This window comes from Brachypodium distachyon, chromosome 1, assembly GCF_000005505.3.
Source record: "Brachypodium distachyon strain Bd21 chromosome 1, Brachypodium_distachyon_v3.0, whole genome shotgun sequence".
In the NCBI taxonomy this organism is placed as follows: Eukaryota; Viridiplantae; Streptophyta; class Magnoliopsida; order Poales; family Poaceae; genus Brachypodium; species Brachypodium distachyon.
Genome location: NC_016131.3, coordinates 23,010,944 through 23,032,608, shown reverse-complemented (window position 1 = coordinate 23,032,608; position 21,665 = coordinate 23,010,944).

The following is a 21,665-nucleotide window of genomic DNA, read 5'->3' as shown; positions in this document are numbered from 1 at the left end:
TAAAACTCAAATTTAAATTCTAGTCGATGTTAAATTAATTTAAAATCAAACCTTTTAAGAAGTTTCCAATTAAGTTTGGATTAATTCAAAGAAATTTCGGTACTTATTTTTATGAAAAAGTTTTTGAAAAATCCAAAACTCAGTCTGTTACACTGAGTAGCCTTAACGGGCCTGCCAAATTCTTGGGCCTCGAGAGACACCTGTCTCTATAGGAGGAGGACACGTGGCCGAATAAGAAGCTGACGTGCGGACCGAATGCCGACGCGTCCCGTCAGGAGGCCGACACGTGTTCGCGTAGGAAAAAAGACACGTGTTCCAATGAGGTGGTGACATGTGTCACGGCATGATCCCCACACGTTTAGCTCGGTAACGTCGACACGTGAACCTATGAAAACCCGACCGTGAACCTATCAGAAGATGACATGCGTCGTCCTCTGACAGGTCCATACATCAGTCACGTATCGTCGTTGGGGCAAGCCTCGTGTAGTTGCCAGTCAACGCACGTGTTAAACGTTAGATTCACATCTGACAATGCTGATGTCATCATATCAGTGACGGTTTGACCGGCCTTAATGGGCTGGGCGGAGCCAAGGCCTGCTAAGGATCGAGACGGCCTAGATCGCCAACTTGGTGACGGCTGGTACGTTCTGTCATGATCGACCATCTATGAGCACGGGTCAAAGACGTTTAGTAGGACTGTCATAAAATATTTTAGATGACGGATTTTTAGCTCATTATGACGGTTTCAGAACGTCATAATTCAGGTAAATTCTTGTAGTGCTCCCCGTTCCCGAGGGAAGGTACCATGGTAGGCCTCCCAGACGCAGTTGGATGGTAACGTCCAGACGCACTTGGACACTGGTGTGAGTGCGTGGAGTCGTGGCGCAAAATCTGGGTCGCCCCCGTTAAGAGTTGGATTGTTGTTTGGTCATTTCGGACCGGTTGATGTATTAGTTCCAGTTTGGTGAGCATGGGCTCGCGTGGTCGGTCGGGCTTGGCTGCCCGTACGAACCCCCAGCTATCAGTCTTAAATGCAGATGTTTGGTTTAAATTCTTTGGTTGTCTATCTTTCGTGTCTGCTTGGGAAGCACATTTGCCACGGCTATGTTGGGGCACAACCAGTATCCAAAGTTCCATATTTTTCCAAGATCCATGCAATGTGTATTTTACATCTATCACCTCTCATAAGGAGGCCAAAGTGTAATATCTACAAATCAGTCCAATTATCATCTTCCAACTTGACCTATCTCTCTTCCTCACCTACCAGTACCCATCCCCGCTCCTGTCTCTCTCTCGGACGTGACCGCCGCCGGCCACCTCCGCGCGACTGCCGCCGCCGCTTCGGCCTGATCCGGCGGGATCCGTCGAGGTCGCCTCCGCGCGCCGGCCGCCGGGCCCCTCCTGGAAGGAAGACCGGGGAGGGATGCAGCAGAATCTAGAATCACGCCCAACGCCGGCGAGCTCTGGCTTGGATCCTTCCAATCCGAAACTTTCGTCTGTAATCCAGGATCCAGATCTGACAAATTGCTGCCATTTTTAAGGAAGCGGGATCCGGGTTGTGCTTTCTCTGATCCAAGGCAGAGGGTGTTGAAAAATGAAATTCGTGAACTTTCAAGGATGTGTATGGAAGAAGTCTAGGACGAGTAAATGAGAAAGCCAAAAACATGAAGGTGCATGTTGTAAAAAAACAGCACCAATCTCCAAGCATCCTATGGCCAGGATAGTTGATGTCTGCCAACCTAGTTGTGGGAATGAGTCTTTGCACTGCATGTGCCTGGGAGAGATGAGCGGCACATTGCACATCGTGGACTGCCACCAGTTCGTGCACATCGCCGATCTTGAGACAAGGGCAATAGAAGAGGTGACAGACAAGTTTTGTGGCCTCGACTGTGAGACGATGGTACCTGTAGAGATCGAGTGGCCCTTCTTCATGTCTCGGCTCGGTGGACGATAGTGTTAGGTAGTAATTTATTTAGCCAGTAAGTTTTATTTGAGTTAGCATTTTTTTACGGATCGCTTGGCAATTTCTTCGTTCCATGCATATGCTGAGGGTGTGTTGCCGTGCGGGGGCTTGGTCCTTTGCGTGGTGTGTAAGAATCTTACCCTTATCTTGCATGTCTTAATTTACGATCTGAGTCTTTGCGTCCGCACAGCGGTACGTGACGGGTTTCCCCGTCTCACGCTTCGACCGCCTGGCCAACGCTAAAAAGAACTATGCATTTTTTTTTTCGAAAAGAAGGATGAACCCTTGTTCTCTTAATCAAAATGATGCGGAGCTACACAGGGGCGAAGCAGAGCAACGTTCCCCTTTCGAAAATGAAAAATAAATGTTTCTGTCTTCTCCACGCACGCACTCGTTTACTCGTCGTCTTTCTTGGTTCCCAATCCTCAAACCCCACCCCTGAGGCTTCGTTCGTTTGCACCCTTACCGGCCGGGTTGGCGGCCCAATCCCCGTGGATCAGCCCGGCCGGGGATTAATCCCGGCCCACCCAAAATTTGCCATCGGTTGCACCCGAGCGGGCTGAGATCCCGGCCCAAACCCCCCTGAGCCCCTTGGATTGACCGGGATAAGAAAAATCTTGGTCCGACGCGCGGAAACTTTCCCGATCGACGGTCTCGTCTCGTTCCTCTCGAGGCGGTGGCGGCGGCGCCATGATCCGGAGCAGCGGCGGCGCCACGATCCGGGGCAGCAGCGGCGGCCCCACGATCCGGAGGGACGCTGCAACCTGGAGCAGCAGCGGCGGCCCCGCTACCTTCTCCTCCTCTCGCGTGACCAGGAGCACTCAACTCCAGCAGCGGCAGTGGCGGCACCGTGACCAGCATCAACTCCAACTCCGGCGCCCTCTCCCCCGACGGGAACCTCTCTCTCATGAGACCCTCCTCCTCTTTCTTCCCCTGTCCTCCCGCAGTTTCTTGGACATTGGATTTGGGGATGGATTGATGCAGGAGGAGAAGTCACCATGGGCACCATGTATGGGTTCTTGGATGAGTGGATTTGGATAATTTTATCTTCATGTTCTATTAGCCATGGACTCACGGTTGGTTTCTTAGCATTCAAATTAGAAAATAGTGGAGCTAGATTCTCTGTATAGCTAGATTCAAATTAGATATATATATTCACCTTGTACATCTCTGTCTTGACCGTGGCTTTCTCACCGGTAAGCCCCTCCCTGTTGTTGTGAACCTCTTGTAGAGTAGGAGAGGGTGAACCTCCACCGTCCTGGCATTTAGTTGCAACACCCGACTTCACACAAGTTAGACAGCAGTGTGAAAAGAGACTATAGAATTTCATTTTTATTAGCTATATTAAATTCTTTTTGGTAATCAAATCTAGTGAGTTGTCTCTTTGCAATTATCTGATCACCCCAATTTGCTGAGTGAGAGGGATTAAATTGAAACGAAAATCAACAATAAAAAACCCTAATGAAACTCGAGATTTTTTGAAGTAAACAATTCTTGATCCGTCATCCATATCTTGAAAACCATCCATGTCTTCGGTGATGAAATTGCAGAAGACCAAAGCTGCACAAGTTAGACTAACCTTATAGGTTTTGAATAGCCGCATGAGTCGCTCACCGCAACCGATGAGAACCTAATATCGTTGAACGCACTCTGGTCGGAGACACACTCCTTGCAAGGCAAGTTGTCGATCTGCTGATTTGTCGCCGAACCGACTAGAAAGAAGACCAAAATAATGAAAAACAAACCGCAAGATCCACTAACTCCATGGAGTAGATCGTGTTGACTACGCCAGGAAGAGGATGAAGCTGGAAGACTATTATTCCATACGCCTTCGCCTCCTCCACCAAGACGCCGTGGCGAGGACACAAAACCTTACAAAGAAGGTTGACAAACTGCGGCCAGGTGTTGATCTATGCTTCCCCTCGTCACCCAATGCCGAATCGGCGGTCAGAGACGACGGGAACCGAAAGAAAAACACTGTTCCGGAAGCTCCTTGCAGCTAGGGTCCGCCTGGGTCTCCCGGCAGCTGCTAGGGTACGTTTTAGTGAGAGAGGGAATAAGAAGGAAGAAAAGGGTGGGGCTGTGAGAGGCAGCCATCGCCAAAGAAAAAAATCCACTGTATCGTTTTTTTTGCTGCAGGAGGCAGCACGAGGAAGAAGAAGCAGCAGCTCGGTGCTGCTCCAACAGCCAAAGGTTTTTTTTTTTTTGTTGCTATGTCAAGGCTCTGCAGCTCATATTGCATTTACAGATTTTATCACTCATGCCATTTTGTAGATGCAATCAGATATGTAAAATCCTACATAAACAGGTTGTTTTTTACCTTTAGAATTGGAAAGATTAGCCGTCGCGCTCGATTCTTTTCCGCCGCTTACAGATTTTTTTAAGCTTTAAGCTTACTGGGGTCATCAGCATGGAGCCTGTTCTACTTTTATTTGAATTGTGTGAACCCAAATTGTAATACTCCCTCTGGCCGGAATTACTTGTCGAAATGTTACATGTATCTAGAAACTTTTTACACATATGTACATCCGTATTCAGTCAAATTTGAGACAAGTAATATCGGTCGGAGGGAGTAGTATGATTCAGAGATGTTTAAGGTCTCGAGGAGTCTATGTTTATACTACAGCCACCTAGAAATTTGAATGCTTTTAATGCTTGATGGATTAATTGTCTTGGTTAATCAGTGGACTACGTATAATGTTTGATGGATCAATTGCTTTTGGAACTTTGAATGCACATACTGTAGTGAAGTTTTACAGATTGTCTTGGGTGAACTGTCGATGCCTTGATGTTTAGTCAAAGATGTTCTGTTGATTTCCTTTTCATTCTTATCAGTTATTTCTGCTTATGTATTCCCTTTGTACATTTCTATAGATTGTGTGTTGAAGGCAGGGATTATCTCAATGGCCCTTACTGGTTTGATACACGTTTCACCATTTTTTTTCTTCTTCATCTTATGTCTCAAAAATGAACACAATTTCATCATTTGCTTGTAATAATTCTTTATATAATATAGGGGTAGGATGGAAAAGTTATTATGCAATTGTTATGCAAGTGCCGTGCATCTTCTTCAAGCTAAATTGACCAAGTGCTAGTATCTTAACTCCTATAAAAAAACCTTGTGGCGGTGGCGGTACGTCGTCTACTTGCATCTCTTACATGTGGGACCGACATCCCATCTGTTCCCCACCTCCCACCGCCCCACGCCGGATTTCAAATCAGATCAGAAAATCGATTCGGCTCGTTTAGAGCAAGAATAATAAGACCTAAAATAGCCGGCGCCCCCAAGCCGAACACAACCCACGGGGAGGCGAGAGGGGGCACCGGCGGCACGCGTTATTGCGGTGGGCCCGACTTGTCAGCGATCATTAATCGCCCCCACCGGTTTCTCACCGGCTTCTCGTTGGCTACCGAGGCGAGTAATGGCGGTTCGTCGGGTCAATGCCTGCCGGTTTCCACGTGGACGCGTCCCCACACATTCCCAACGCAATGACGTCGTGTTCACAACGCACCACCAGTCTGCATTACCCGGCTATAAAATCATCGCCTCCACCGGTGGTGCTCGCCATTTCTCTCTGCCGTCCTCGCTGTCTCTCCTCGCCCCCAAACTCTCTCTCGGTCACAAAAATGGCCACCGCCGGCAAAAACTGGCCCCGCCGGTCCATCACCGTCGCCTAGGCCGAAGCCTTGTGACGAAGACGTGATTTTGACAATGTCCATATTGATGGACTTGTATCTAGGAAAGATTTCGAGTGTGTGTTGGCGAACTCGTCGGCTAACAAGGACACAAGGGACACGATTTACCTAGGTTGAAGGCCCTCGATGAGGTAATACCCCTACGTCCTGCTTGTCTGATCTGTATTGCAGAGTCGATTACAATGGGGTGCCGCAAAGGCTAGATGCACAGAGTCGATGAGTGCGTCTAGGCGACTTCTATCTAAGTTGGAGGTGTCCTCTTGGCTCCTCTTCCTGGTCCTTTATATATGCAGGAACCCATGTCTAAGGTAGAGTCCAAGTCGGTTACAATGAGGAAATATAATCTAATTAATCTTCCTTATCTTGAGTCGCAAGATTTGGCATGTAGACTCCTAGATTCGTAGTAGGCTTCCTTGTGGGCCCCCAGCTGGGCTGTACTAGGTATACTCGAGTCGAGTACGTGGTTAGTCATAACCACGTCAGTAGCCCCCAAGTGCCTAGTTGAGTCAAAGATTTGACTAGGGACTTTTCCCGTAAAGAATGAATTCATTTTGCTGTTGAGCCAGTTGCATAGTGCTGCAGATTTGGAATTTTATCGACATGTACTTCGAATGAGAAGTATTTCGACTCAGAGAATGTCTGAGACGATGCTTCAGTATTTGACTGTTAAGTAACAATTTCACAATATGATTTTGACAGCGGATTAATGCGATGAGTAGGGGTCATAGGAATATATGCTTAATGTGTCCAGATACTCGAGAAGTCGAGTCCAGTTAATCACTCTAGGGCGAATACAACACTAGCTTTCATCATCATTCCAGTCCCCGGGCTCGAACTTGGCAACTGCCGAATTTCGACTTAGCCTGCTGGGGTCTTATAGAGTCGAACTCCAGTTTTTAAGTACTCGACTCGTTCGTCAAGATTGTATGTACTGGAAATACGCAGCTGGTACGTTTCCAGGCCCTATAGGAAGCCTACGGGTCTTATGTTCCTGTAATGAACATAGTTGTAGGTAGTGACCTTTAAGTGAGAATTATTACTGGAGGGATACAGTCGATACATATCCAGGCCTAATTTTTAGGACTTACCTTCACACAATGAGTATGGATTCGACTGGAATAACGTAGCTGGTATGATTCCATGCTCGATAGAGAACTTTCGGGTCTTATCTTCATGCAATGAGCATGGGTTTGCTGAAATAACGGAGCTGGTACGATTTCAGGCTCGATGGAACGATCCATGAGACTTATCTTCATGCAATGAGTATGGATTAACTAGAGCAACGCAGCTGGTGCGACTCCAGGCTCTTTGGACGAAATCCAAGAGGCTTACTGTTATGCGAATGAGCATAAACAAATGAGGTGACGCAGTCGGTGCGACTTAATTGAGTTGACTGTATGAAATTGTAACATCCCAAAATTTCAAACCTTTACATGTGCATTGCATCCATGAGCATCATGCCACAATTGCATGTTTGAATTTAAATTTGAATCTCAAAAGGCTTTAAAAGATTTTGTTAACACCTATTTGAGCTTTGGATCTTCAAACCATTAAAGTTTATATATAAAAGGGGTTTATTGCACATGTGAGCTATCCCATAATTTTTGGATAATTATTTGGAGTTGAAAAAGTATTTTATTTAAATGGATATATAGCCCTAAAGGCATTTATAGGGCAAATGTATTTGTATATATTTTATTTTGAAGAGAAACTACTTCCAAAAGTTGTATCATGGTAGAACATGATTTTACAAATTTTCTGGAATTTATTTGGACCAATTTGGAGTTCAAACTCAAAAGATATCAAAGAAATGGGAAAAACAGAAAAAGAAAAGGTCTAAAAGAAAAAAAAAGGGGTAAACGGACCGGCCCGGCCGAATTGGGCCGAACCGGCCCAACTCCCCCGCGCGTGCCACAGCCCAGCCGAGGTCGGGGGCGCGGGGACGGCGGCGCGATTTCGGGCGCCTGCCCGAGGTAGGGGACGACCCCGACAGGTGGGCCCCACCTGTCGGTGGCGCGGGCGCGCGGGGGAGTTGGGCCGGTTCGGCCCAATTCGGCCGGGCCGGTCCGTTTACCCCTTTTTTTTTCCTTTTAGACCTTTTCTTTTTCTGTTTTTCCCATTTCTTTGATATCTTTTGAGTTTGAACTCCAAATTGGTCCAAATGAATTCTAGAAAATTTTTAAAATCTTGTTCTACCATGATACAACTTTTGGAAGTAGTTTCTCTTCAAAATAAAATATATAAAAATACATTTGCCCTATAAATGCCCTTAGGGCTATATAAACATTTAAATAAAATACGTTTTCAACTCCAAATAATTATCCCAAAATTATGGGATAGCTCATATGTGCAATAAACCCCTTATATATAACTTTAATGGTTTGAAAATCCAAGGCTCAATTAGGTGTAAACAAAATCTTTTAAAGCCTTTTGTGATTCAAATTTGAATTCAAACATGCAATTGTGGCATGATGCTCATGGATGCAATGCACATGTAAAGGTTTGAAATTTTGGGATGTTACAGACCTAACCCCCTTAAGATGAATCTCGTCCTCGAGATTCGGTGTGGCTAGCAAAGAGGTGTGGGTGGTCTTCTCGAAGATCATCTTCGCGTTCCTAAGTGGCTTCTTCTTCTGTGTGATGGTCCCACTGAACCTTGCAGAACCTGATGGTCTTGGATCGGGTTTGTCTCTCATCTGTGTCCAAGATTCTGATTGGTTTCTCCTCATAGGTGAGGTCACTCTGTAACTGGACTTCCTCAAGTGGAATCGTATCCCTCAGGGGTGTGTCGGCCATCTCGGGGTGACACTTCTTCAGTTGCGATACATGGAAGACAGTGTGGACATTGGACAGGGTTTCCGGCAAATCCAACTTGTAGGCTACCTCTCCTTGTCGTGACAATATCTTGAAAGGTCCGATGAATCGGGGTGCTAGTTTCCCTTTTATACCAAATCTCTTGACACCACGTATCGGTGAAACTCTGAGATAAGCTCTGTCTTCAGCTTCATAGGTAACTTCCCTACGTTTGGAATCTGCATAGCTCTTCTGCCTCGACTGAGCTACTTTTAGTCTGTCTCGAATGAGCCTAACCTTTTCCTCGGCATCCCTTATCAGATCTGGGCCGAATAGGGTACGATCTCCTACACCATCCCATAACAATGGTGTTCTGCACTTCCTTCCATACAAAGCTTCAAACGGTGACATTCCAATGCTAGCTTGGAAGCTGTTGTTGTACGAGAATTCTGCATACGGCAGATTTTCATCCCAACTAGACCCATAATCTAGTGCGCAGGCTCTCAACATATCTTCAAGGATCTGGTTAACTCTCTCGGTCTGTCCATCCGTCTGCGGATGAAAGGCTGTACTGAATTCTAGTCTCATTCCTAGAGACTCATGTAGTTGTCCCCAAAATCTTGAGGTAAATTGGGTACCTCTGTCTGAAACTATTTCCTTGGGTACTCCGTGTAAACACACTATTCTGGACATGTAGCGTTTAGCTAACTGTGCGCTGGTGTAAGTGGTCTTTACCGGTATAAAGTGGGCAAGCTTGGTCAAACGGTCAACCACTACCCAAATAGAATCATATCCTGATCTGGTCCTTGGTAGACCGGTGATAAAATCCATACCGACTTTATCCCATTTCCAGTCCGGTATAGGCAATGGTCTCAGTAACCCTGCTGGCTTCTGGTGTTCTGCCTTAACTCTGCTGCACACATCGCACAAGGCAATGAACTCTGCGATGTCACGCTTCAATCCGGACCACCAAAATATTTCCTTGAGGTCCATGTACATCTTTGTGTTTCCAGGGTGGATTGAATACGGTGAGTCGTGGGCTTCTTGCATAATCAACTTTCTGAGTCCTGGATCCTGCGGTACGCAAATGCGTTTTCCGAACCATACGGTACCCTGGTCGTCTTCTCGAAAATCTTTGGCCTTTCCAATAACCATATTTTCCTTTATTTCCTTAATTTCTGAGTCATCTTTTTGTGCTTCTCTAATCTTATCTTGCAGTGTGGGTTGTACTTCCAAGGTGGCTAAATAACCTTCCGGTACTATTTCCAATCTGAGGTCTTTGAACTGTTCGCACAACTCTGGTGGTAACTCTCCAGCTGTTAGTCCATTTACATAGCCCTTGCGGCTCAATGCATCTGCTACGACGTTAGCCTTGCCTAGATGGTATTGTAAATTCAGGTCGTAGTCTTTTATCAGTTCTAACCATCTTCTCTGCCTCAAATTCAACTCCTTTTGAGTGAAAATGTACTTCAGACTCTTGTGGTCAGTAAACAGCTCACAGTGCTTTCCCATCAGATAGTGCCTCCAGGTCTTCAAGGCGTGCACTATTGATGCTAACTCCAAGTCATGAGTGGGATAGTTGCCTTCGTGGCTCTTTAGTTGTCGCGAAGCGTACGCTACAACTCTTCCTCCTTGCATTAACACTCCTCCCAATCCTTGACGCGAGGCGTCACAGTATACTTGAAAATCCTCCTGTAGGTCAGGCAAAACAAGGATGGGTGCGGACACTAGTCTTTTCTGCAATTCCTGGAAACTTTCTTCACAGTATTCATTCCAGGCAAACTTCTTCTCTTTCTTTAAAAGCTCTGTCATGGGTTTCGCTATTTTGGAGAAATTCTCAATGAATCTCCGATAGTAACCAGCAAGTCCAAGGAAACTACGGACTTCTCCGACGTTCTTCGGTGCCTCCCATTCTGTAACTGCTGCAACCTTAGCTGGGTCAACGGCTACTCCGGCTCCTGACACTATGTGTCCCAGAAAGCTGACTTTTGATAACCAAAATTCACACTTGCTGAATTTGGCGTACAGCTGATGCGCTCTCAACTTTTCCAAAATCATGCGTAGATGCTGCTCATGCTCTTCCTTACTCTGGGAATAGATCAAGATATCATCTATGAATACTACGACAAACTTATCCAAGAATTCCATGAACACCTTGTTCATCATGTTCATGAAGTATGCAGGGGCATTGGTCAAACCAAAAGGCATCACGGTGTACTCATACAGTCCATACCTAGTGGTGAATGCTGTCTTGGGTATATCCATCTCTCGGATTTTCAGCTGAAAATACCCTGATCGCAGATTGATCTTTGAGAACACTTGAGCTCCCTTCAACTGGTCGAATAGGTCATTGATTATGGGTAAAGGATACTTATTCTTTATCGTCACCTCGTTGAGTGAACGATAGTCAATGCACATCCGTTGGCTCTTGTCCTTCTTTTCTACAAACAGGACAGGTGCTCCCCAGGGTGATGAACTGGGGCGGATGAACCCTTTCGCTAACTGTTCAGTTAGCTGCTTCTTCAATTCTTTCAACTCGTCCACAGCCATCTTATATGGTCTCTTGGCTATGGGTCCACTTCCTGGCATTAACTGTTGGGAATATGCCCTAGAGGCAATCATGTATGATGTAATTCCCAATGTATTCATAAATATTATTAAGTTGTCCTTGTTTGAACATCTGATATGTATCATTGAATATGTGATTTGATTGTGGAACTATGTATTCATGTTGTTCATACTAAATTGTCCTTAGTCATTGAGGTTGTGCTGGACACATAACCTAGACTAATATGAAAGTTGGCTGATGACTCGGTTCCACTTGTCATGGGCATGGTGATGTCATTTCAGCTTACACGGACTCGGCTAAAGAGTTTAGCGAGTCGGACTGACCCATATTGAGATGCAACGAGTAGGTCGTCATTTGCATGTCTCAATCAATGTAATCCTTAGACCTGAGGTTATCGCACAATCCGAGTTGTGGATCACCAACTTAGGTTCTGTCAAACGTTGTTCCGTAACAGGGCAGTTATAAAGGCAGAGTTCGGGTTGACTGAGAATCAAGCTGTGTGATGTGGATAACCAAGATGGGATTTTGCCCCTCCGACTGGAGAGATATTCTCTGGGCCCTCTCGAGTGATATGATTCAGGAAGCATGGCCATGCGCGACTCGGTTAACTGTTAACCGGGTCGATCGACTAAGAGTTAGTCGGATGAATCGTATATCACAGATCGAGAAGAGAGTTGAACTATTAAAGGGATTACGATTAATCGCCTATAGTTCGACAAGGTATATCGTGAGGCAAAAGGGACTAAGACGTATGTCACATTGGAAGGTACGTCGTCATGACTCGATGGTACTTGGGAGTCGGCACGTTCTGCTAGGAGCCGCTACCGATTGATCGATTATGAGTCGGACTCCAATCGTGTCCAAGTCGCCATGAGCCTGCGGGGTCACACACTTAAGAGCGGGAGCAAGTATTTGGTCGGGTTGGATCCGAACTGGAATTGGGCTGACAATGCGAGTTGGACTCGCAGGGTGGATGGGCCACAAGGCTTGGAGCCCACTTCCACTCGATATATAAGCAGGGGCGTGGGATGCCTAAGGGACAACGGTTTTTCCACTCTCATGCGTTGAGAACCCTAGCCCGATTCAGTTCAACCGTCGCACCGGACCTAGCAGTCCGCCGCCGGAGCTCCTCCTCGCACGTGTGGATACCGGCAGAGGTGCTGTACGTTCAGCACTTCAACGATCGCGGGATTGGATCGGCTGGATCGGATCGAGGGACTGCACTGCATCAAGGCGCCGCATCAATAATCCGCAACTGCGCGTCTAGTGGTAATCCTCGTGGCCTTCTACCTCGGCTAGATCTTGGGAGTTCGCGTAGGAAAAGTTTTTTGTTTATCTCTACGCGCCCCTTCATTAACTCAATAAGGAACTCCACATCACGGTCCGGTGGCATGCCTGATAATTCCTCTGGAAACACGTCTGGGTATTCCTTCACTATTGGTACATCGTCCATGCTAACCCCCTTAAGAGCATTAACCTTAGGTTTCTTAAGCTCGTGGGTTGACTTGTCCCGGATGCGTCTCTTGTCTGGGGTAGTGAGTGTGACAGTCCTCTGGGCACAATCTACTAATCCTTCATATAAGGTCAACCAGTCCATTCCCAAGATTAGGTCCAGTCCTCGGGAATCTATAACTATGAGATCAGAGGGAAAAATGTGTCTCCCAATACTTAGGGGTAGCTGGCGACAGTGTCGGGTTGCTAGCATTATTCCACCCGGTGAGTTTACTTTCATAGGTCTACTCATGGTCTCAGAGGGTAATTTGCCTCTTTCTACCAATACTCTTGAAATGAATGAATGCGATGCTCCAGTGTCAAACAGAACTAGTACTTCAAAAGCATTAATGTGGAAGGTGCCAAGTATGATACCTGGTTCCTCGGTGATCTCTTCCACATCCACGTGATTCAGGTGGCCCTTCTGGAATGGATTGGGCTTGTTCCCAGTGCCATCCTGGTTGTCCGGACAGTTGGTGGCATAGTGTCCCATCTTGTGACACTTGTAGCACTCCACCTTGCTCATGTCCTTATTGGCATTGTGGTTCTGACCATTGTTGTTCTGGCCATTGCCGTTGTTCCTGCCGTTCCCGTTGCCATTGATGGGCCTTGGGCGAGCGAACTGGTGCTGTTGCTGAGTCTGGTGCTGCTGATGATGCCGGTTCACATTGCTACCCTGATGGTGGTGTCCTTGGCTCCCCTGGCGGCGGTGGTGGCTATTACCTCCATTGCGGTGGTTGCCCTGTTTTCCGTTCCTGCTCAAGGAGGAACTGCCACTTCCATCATAGGAGGTGCGCTGCTTCTGGTGCGGGCCAGTGTGAGAGCCTCCTTGGTGAAATCTTTTCTTGCGGTTTTCCAACTGAGTGAGCTTACTCTCCAGAATGATGGCCTTGTCAATCAAAGACTGGTAGGTGGGAGTGTAAGCAATAGCAAGTTGAACTGACAGCTCGTCGTTCAGACCGTCCAAAAACTTCTCCCTGCGCTTGGCATCGGTGTTCACGTCATCCGGTGCATAGCGGGACAGCTGGTTGAATACTTCTATGTATTCCGACACTGAGCGGCTTCCTTGTCGTAGCCTGTGAAACTCTTTCTTTTTCAGGCTGAGCACTCCCGCAGAGATGTGGGCGGTACGGAAGGCTTCCTGGAACATGTCCCAGGTGACATCCTCGATGGGGGTGGTGATCTGAAAGTTTTCCCACCATGACGCTGCGGGTCCTTCTAACAAATGAGCTGCAAAACGCACTTTCTCTTCGTCAGTGCAGTTGATGGTGACCAAGTTCTTGTTGACTGAACGAAGCCAATCGTCAGCCATAATAGGCTCAGTGGAGCTGGAAAAAGTGGGCTGGCGCAAACGTAGAGATCTTGTCAACATGTCCACTTGCGGTGGGTGGTGCTGCTGGTTGTTGTTGGGGTTCTGCTGGTGGTTGGCATTGTTGTTGGCTAACTGCTGTGTAATCATCTGAAAGAATTGGGTCTGGGCGGCCAATAACTGTTGCATGGTGGCAGCATTCCCTTCTGCGTCGGCATTGTTAGCCTCGGCGTTGTTGGCGGGGTTCCGGCGTCTCGGAGGCATCTGTTTAGGATAGCATAGATGAGGAAACAGATAGAATAGAGCTAAGGATAACTAAACCCTCAAAACAAGGCAGTAACTCAAGCATATATCAATCATACACTCATCAATCATAAAAGTTTTGGAAAACATAGCACAACACACTGGTTTATGGTGGGGCATTGCCCATAAGAAAAAGAGTACGAAGAAAAAGCAATCGACCTACATCGCCATACACATAGATTGTATGGTCAATGACTAACTCGCAATGGTGATAACTATAAAAACTATTATAAGCTGGTAGGCATCAATAGATCTAAGGGAGTGTGGCTGTCGGTGTGGTCCCGTTCGCCTTCATCTTGGAGCGGGTGTTGGTAGTAGGGGTGTCCATCTCGTGGACCTCCTGGGGCTCCTCCTCCTCAGTCGGCTCCTCCTCTTGAGGCTCCATGTCCTGATCCTGCGGTGGAGGTGGGACCTGGTCTGCCGCCGGTGCGGCAGCTGGTGCTGCTGCGGCTGCTGCTGCGATGAATGCCTGGAACTGCTCGCAGTAGTAGCGAGCCTGGTCCCTCTCGTACTGCAGCTGCTCGATGGCGTCTCCCATATTGAGGACAGTGTCCTCCAACACGGCCTTGTCCTCAAGCCACTGGGTCTTCTCTCCCAGCAGATTACCAACCTACTCCTCGGCGAGGTCAGCCCTGGTCATCTCGTGCTCGAGACAAGACTCCAAGTCCACGGTGTTGATTTCCATGTTCTCGAAGTGGGTCGTCACTGGGGTTGCATCCTCGTCGTTGGTCGTAGCCACTGCCGAGCATGCATGGTTCCGCCTTCCAAAGAGGAGGAAGGGAGAGTCCTCGGGGAACTCGTGCCGATAGTCCCGGCACACCTGTGCGAAGGCGCACTGCATGGCAAACTGAAGGCCCTGCTCGAATGTGGGGTAGCGGCTGATGAAGGTGATATCCGGTGTAGCTGGCGCGATCTCACGCCCCCGGATCTTCGCCTCGATCTCCCACCGTGGCTGCCATCCCTCGGGTGCGGCGGTCTCGACTCGGCCTCTGAACCTGGGTGGTGGCAGGTCGAGGAAAGCACACAGTGCCGCCAAAGGGGCACTGAACAACTGGTCGTCATCCGTGGAAGGGTAGTAGACGCGGGTGAACGGCGGTACATTGCCGAACGGTGTTGGGCTTCCCATCTATAGAAAAATAAAGAAGGAGATAAGGGAGTATCAGTGACATGATCAAATGGTCGAATGTAAGTAAAAATAAAATAAATGTGGTAGAGTGGGTATCAAGTGATAAACATTAATATCAAGGATGGAAATGTAAATATAAAATTGGATGCATAATAATGTGTGAATAACAAGGCTACATGATTATAGTGGTGTATGGTGTAAAAATCGAATATGCATCTGTGGTATAATATATTAAGTATGCATATGTGGTAATAAACATAGTATTCGGTGTATATGTGGAATAAAACAATAAACATGTCATGCATATGTAAGATATAAATGCAAAGATTTAGATGAATAGGGATAAGGAATAAAATGTATGTATATCGATATAAATCAGCTAGGGATGAGAATTAATCCTAAGGTTTGGTCTTTGGTCTAGTCTTATCCTAATCCAAACTAGGGTCACGTTTCTACAGGCAACACATTGCTCTGATACCATCTGAAGCGATCCCCCCCTTCACCAAGGGTTCGATCTCTGTGCTTACTGTGCTAGTCCCTGGATCGACTCACTAGCACACACAGTTTCATGATGAAATATACAGAAGCAAAGGTCAAAGTACTTTATTACATCACATCATCCAGAATTTAATAGTACTTACAACCTCGCATGACCTCTGGGGCCATCATAAAACAAATACTGTTTCAACATCATGAAACAATATTTCAAAATACTGCAGCGGAAAAGGGTAGAACATAAGGGCCACACTACTCCAAGGTGAGAGCATGTTGGAATGTAAGCACATGACCCATGACAAAACGACGAACCTCACTCTTCGTCGGATCCACCTGCATTGTTAATTGCAGCCACTACGTGGTCAATACATATGAATGTATTGGCAAGCTCACTAGAGTTATAAAGGTCCTACCAAGTACATGCATAGTTTGGCTAGGTGGGGTTTGGCTATTTTGCATAAAAGCATCATTATTCAAATCCTATCATTTTTAGACAAATAGTTTTGAATTCTATTGGACACGGGGTAGAAACACCCATGTTCCTATTAACCTAGGCACATTGAGTAGAAACATCAATGCTCCTACCCAGTTCAAACCATTCATTTTATTAGGAAATTTGAATGAGTGAGACTTTCCTTACAGCTCCAATATCTAGTTGCTCATAATTGTCCGTAACCGGGGACACGGCTAAGTACTTAGTTTGACACTCTCGAGAGGTGGTGCACTTTACCCACAAGAAATCGACGTGTTACCTTGCTGTCCTCAGGGTAGAGTAGCAACGGCATCGATTACAGGAATTTTCAGAACATATTCCCCCAAACCACCTGAGGGACGCGTTCCAACCTACACTGCTACATACCGATGTCACCTCGGATCCAGGTTCATATTTCTTACATCCATCCTGGCAGAGCCCATAATACCATGTGGTTGTACTGGAAGCTACTAAATAGGAAACTAGTCTAGTCTCTGGTTACCCCGGGTGGCATCCCACATTGTGACGCAGGCGCTCCCTGAATCGCACGGGGAGGCGACCATGGACGCTCCCGAATCACACAGAGAGACGACTCAGCGGGCCCCATAGAAATGGACCTAACGTCATGACATCCGAAAACTCAAAGCAGCCCACCCAGGACGGTTCATTGAATTACTTGTTTTTCCATACACTAGGAAAACTATATTTGTAATTCAATAATATCACATTGTAATAATAACAACCTCGTATATTATCATAGCATAACATTTTACTACTACGATGGCAATTGGTGGTGAAGTCATGGCCAAGGGTATCCTATACTAGTAGGACGGATCATAGCTAGCATAGATACAATAGTAATCCTAACCATGCAACTAATAAAATCTAGTGCATAATAAAGTAATAGGTGAATGATCAAAGTGAACTTGCCTTGATAGTAGTTGGTATTCAGACACTCTTCACAGTCACACAGTTCGCTCTCCGAGAAAACTATACAATCAAGCAACATACACATACATAAAACACACCATACAAGCAAAGAATATGTATGCTATGATGCAATGCAAATCGTGTGACATGAGTTTTGGTTTATTTTATTTGGGTGATCTACTGAACCAAAGCATAAAATAAATTAAGCATATGCAATTAGGGTTTTTAAATAAATTGCAATGCCTAGGGTTTAAACCCTAAAATGAGGTTTTATTAGCATCAGCCAAATAGATTAATTCAAAACATTTATTTCTCTGTCCCATTGGACAGAGGACATTAAAACAAAATTTTGGGCACTGGTTTCATTCAAAAAGGACTTCTAAATAATTAGTTATGATTTAAATGGTATAAACCCTAATCTGTAATTTGAATGTGATTCAAATATTCAAATTTGAATTTGGACAGTGCCAAAAGATTCTACACTTCCTAAGGATTCCAAAAAGGTGTGGATCATTAAATTTGGCCAAACAGACTTAAAGTTATGACCATTTGAAGTTACAGGGGCCTATCTGCAAAAGTGCCTTTTATTATTTTCGGGGGATTAAAATTACATTTTTATTTTATAAAACCGGGTGCCAAGTGTCGCAATCTCATTAGTGCATACCGGTTCGGTTAAATGAAAAAAATCGGGATCTAATCTGGACCGTTGATCACGATCGGATGGACGGGCACTCTCAGGCTCACCTAGGGTTCCGGCGAGGAAACTCCGGCGGCGGCGCGGCGCGGGCGGGGGCGGCGGCGGGGTCTCCGGCGGGGCGGGCGTGACGGGAAGGCGCGGGGACGGAGCGGCGCGGCACGGCGAGCTCGGGGACGCGGTCGGCACGGGGTCAAAACATGCGCAAGCGCGAGGGGCTCCGGAAATTTGAAGACTCGCGCGCGAGGGCTCACCGGCGTGGTCGGCGCGGCGCGAGAACGGCGGCGGCACGGGCGAACTCCGGCGACGAAAACCGGCGGCGTGGGCGCGTGCGGGTGCGGGCAAACAGAGGGGAAAAGAAGGGGGAAGCCGGGGCTTTAAAGGGACGCGAGCGGCTCGGTTCGGGAAGGTCGGGAGGGGCGGATCCCGGTGATGGCGCGCGGCGGTCACGCGCGGGGACGGCGGCGCGATTTCGGGCGCCTGCCCGAGGTAGGGGACGACCCCGACAGGTGGGCCCCACCTGTCGGTGGCTCGGGCGCGCGCGAGCGGGCGGCTGGGCTGGCTGGGCTGTGGCGCGCGCGGGGGAGTTGGGCCAGTTCGGCCCAATTCGGCCGGGCCGGTCCGTTTACCCCCTTTTTTTTTTCTTTTAGACCTTTTCTTTTTCTGTTTTTCCCATTTCTTTGATATCTTTTGAGTTTGAACTCCAAATTGGTCCAAATGAATTCTAGAAAATTTGTAAAATCTTGTTCTACCATGATACAACTTTTGGAAGTAGTTTCTCTTCAAAATAAAATATATAAAAATACATTTGCCCTATAAATGCCCTTAGGGCTATATATCCATTTAAATAAAATACTTTTTCAACTCCAAATAATTATCCTAAAATTATGGGATAGCTCATATGTGCAATAAACCCCTTATATATATATAACTTTAATGGTTTGAAAATCCAAGGCTCAGTTAGGTGTAAACAAAATCTTTTAAAGCCTTTTGTGATTCAAATTTGAATTCAAACATGCAATTGTGGCATGATGCTCATGGATGCAATGCACATGTAAAGGTTTGAAATTTTGGGATGTTACGGACCTAACCCCCTTAAGATGAATCTCGTCCTCGAGATTCGGTGTGGCTAGCAAAGAGGTGTGGGTGGTCTTCTCGAAGATCATCTTCGTGTTCTCCTTGGCGATTTGTATCTAAGTTGGGGCGTCTCCTTGGCTTTCCCTCCTGGTCCTTTATATATGCAGGAACTAATGTCTCGGGTAGAGTCCAAGTCGGTTATAATGAGGAGATATACTCTAATTAATCTTCCTTATCTTGAATCGCAAGACTTGGCATGTGGACTCCTGGAGTCGAAGTAGGATTCCTTGTGGGCCCCCAGCTGGGCTGTACAGGGTATACTCGAGTCGAGTACGTGGTTAGTCATAACCACGTCAGTAGCCCCCAAGTGCCTGGTTGATTCAAAGACTCGACTAGGGACTTTTCCCGTAAAGAATGAGCTTATTCTGCTGTTGAGCCAGTTGCATAATGCTGCAAACTTAGAATTTCATTGATTTGTACTTCGAATGAGAAGTATTTTCGACTCAGAGAGTGTCTGAGCCGATGCTTTAGTGCTTGACTGTTAAATGACAGTTTCACAATATGATCTGATAGTGGATCAAAACGGTGAGTAAGAACCATAGGGATGTATGCTTAATGCGTCCAGATACTCGAGAAGTCGAGTCTAGTTAATCGCTCTAGGGTGAAAACAACACTAGCTTTCATCAGCATTCGAGTCCCCGGGCTCGAACCTGACGACTGGCGAATTTTGACTTAGCCTGTTGGGGCCTTATAGAGTCGAATTCCAGTTTTTAAGGATACGACTCCAGGCCCGTAAGAGAACTTTCGGGTCTTATCTTCATGCAATGAGCATGGATTTACTGAAATACGCAGCTGGTACGATTTCAGGCTCAATGGAATGATCCATGAGGCTTATCTTCACGCAATGAGCATGGGGTTTACTAGAGCAGCGCAGCTGGTGCGGCTCCAGGCTCTTTGGACGATACCCAAGAGGCTTATTGTTATGCGAATGAGCATAAACAACTGAGATGACGCAGCTGGTGCGACTCACTTGAGTCGACTATATGAAATCGACTGTTTTGTGTCAGGGTCATTACCCTGTTTTTACTGTTGTAAGTAAGGAAAAAACAATAGCTGACTCTATGAAGTCTTTAGCATAAAGCAACAACTGGTTAGTTCGCGACTCGAATGAGAGTCATAATATTCATAATTGAGACTCGATACGAGTCTCAACCTTTAAGTTAAACTCCGTCATCCTGTATGAAAGATAATTTCGAGTCAGACTTCGTCATGGATGACTTACCTATTGAGCCGTTTTGGTCAGCCGATGTGACTGAATGTACAGCCTAGCGTGACAGCTAGGCACACTGTAGGCATGCGTCAGTGGAGAAACGATCACACTTCGCGCAATAAACAAGGCACAATGATGATCTCATTGGTTCTTGCACCCATGAAGTAAGCAGTTACTTTCATCCTTGCCGTTTCGTATTCTGGTTGATGCGGAACACGTGGCCACAACCGAGATCGTGCGTCCCGGATTTTTTGCCAAGGTAAGGATAAAAATGGAGGTGGCGTAAATTAGTTTTAACCCTTCTTCCTCCTCGCACCCAGAGGTTAGGCGCCCAAGACTTTAGCTTCCATAGCCAAAAACCTTTCGTGTTCCCTGTTAATCACGTCCTTCGACCTAGCGAGATGGGGAAGAGCAAGAAGAGCGCAGAAGCTTGGCCGCTGTCCTCCGTGGATCGCGAGAGGGTGGCCGGCATGCAAGAGGAAGGGCTGCTGCCCCCGCGGCCGGGGCATGTGCATTTTCCCAGCGAGGAGGTAATCCCTCGCCCCATGCACGGAGAGCGAGTGGTCATTACGATTTCATCACTCGTGGTTTAGCATTCCCTGTCCACCATTTCCTTCGTAGCTTGCTTTTGTCCTACGGGCTCCAACTTCATAATCTTTCTCCAAACTCCTACCTCCACATCGTGTCCTTCGTGACGCTGTGTGAATGCTTTCTTGGAATAAATCCCCACATGGGTCTCTTGAAGAGAATGTTCACAATCTAGCCCTAGGGCAAGGACACGATTGGATATGTAGATATTCAAACTCAGGCGGATGCCAAATTCTTCAACCTCTGAGAGAGGGAATAATCTTCTCGATGGAGATCGAGGTGGTTTTATGTCATGGATGTGCCGGCCGAAGGACGCGGCTTCAGTCTTCCCGAATTCTCCTATCCCGCAGTCGAGTTGGCTGAACAGCCATGTCGAGGCGTGGATGAGCTCGTAGGTATGTGTTTGAACTAACTCACCCTTCGGCAGGCGTCTTCTGAGTTACACTGCATGGGCTGCGAAGCCGGATTGGTGTGCTCGTTGTTTTAGTGCGCTTGCTAGAGGGGGCTCCCGTTGTTGCGATTGGGGGAGCCCAGCGAGCCAGTACCCCTTAGTTGAAAGGGCTGCTGGCTGAGCCAGCGTTGGCCTCCTTTAATGAAGAGGCCTGTGCTTCCTCTGTCTTCAAGTCTACACCGCTGTGGCCTCAATGGCTCTTTTCTTAAGGACAGAATTTTGGTCGTCGTCTGTTAAGAAGTAGGCATGGCCAGCCTGGTCCTGCGCGGCAAGTGACTCGGAAATGTTATGGAATGCACGGTCGCAGTGGTCAGAAGCTTTTAGAGATAGTTATCACGCCGTTGGGTCCAGGCATTTTGAGCTTAATGTAAGCGTAATGCGGGACTGCCATAAAACGTGCTAGCGCGACGCGACTCAGGACCACGTGGTACTGGGATG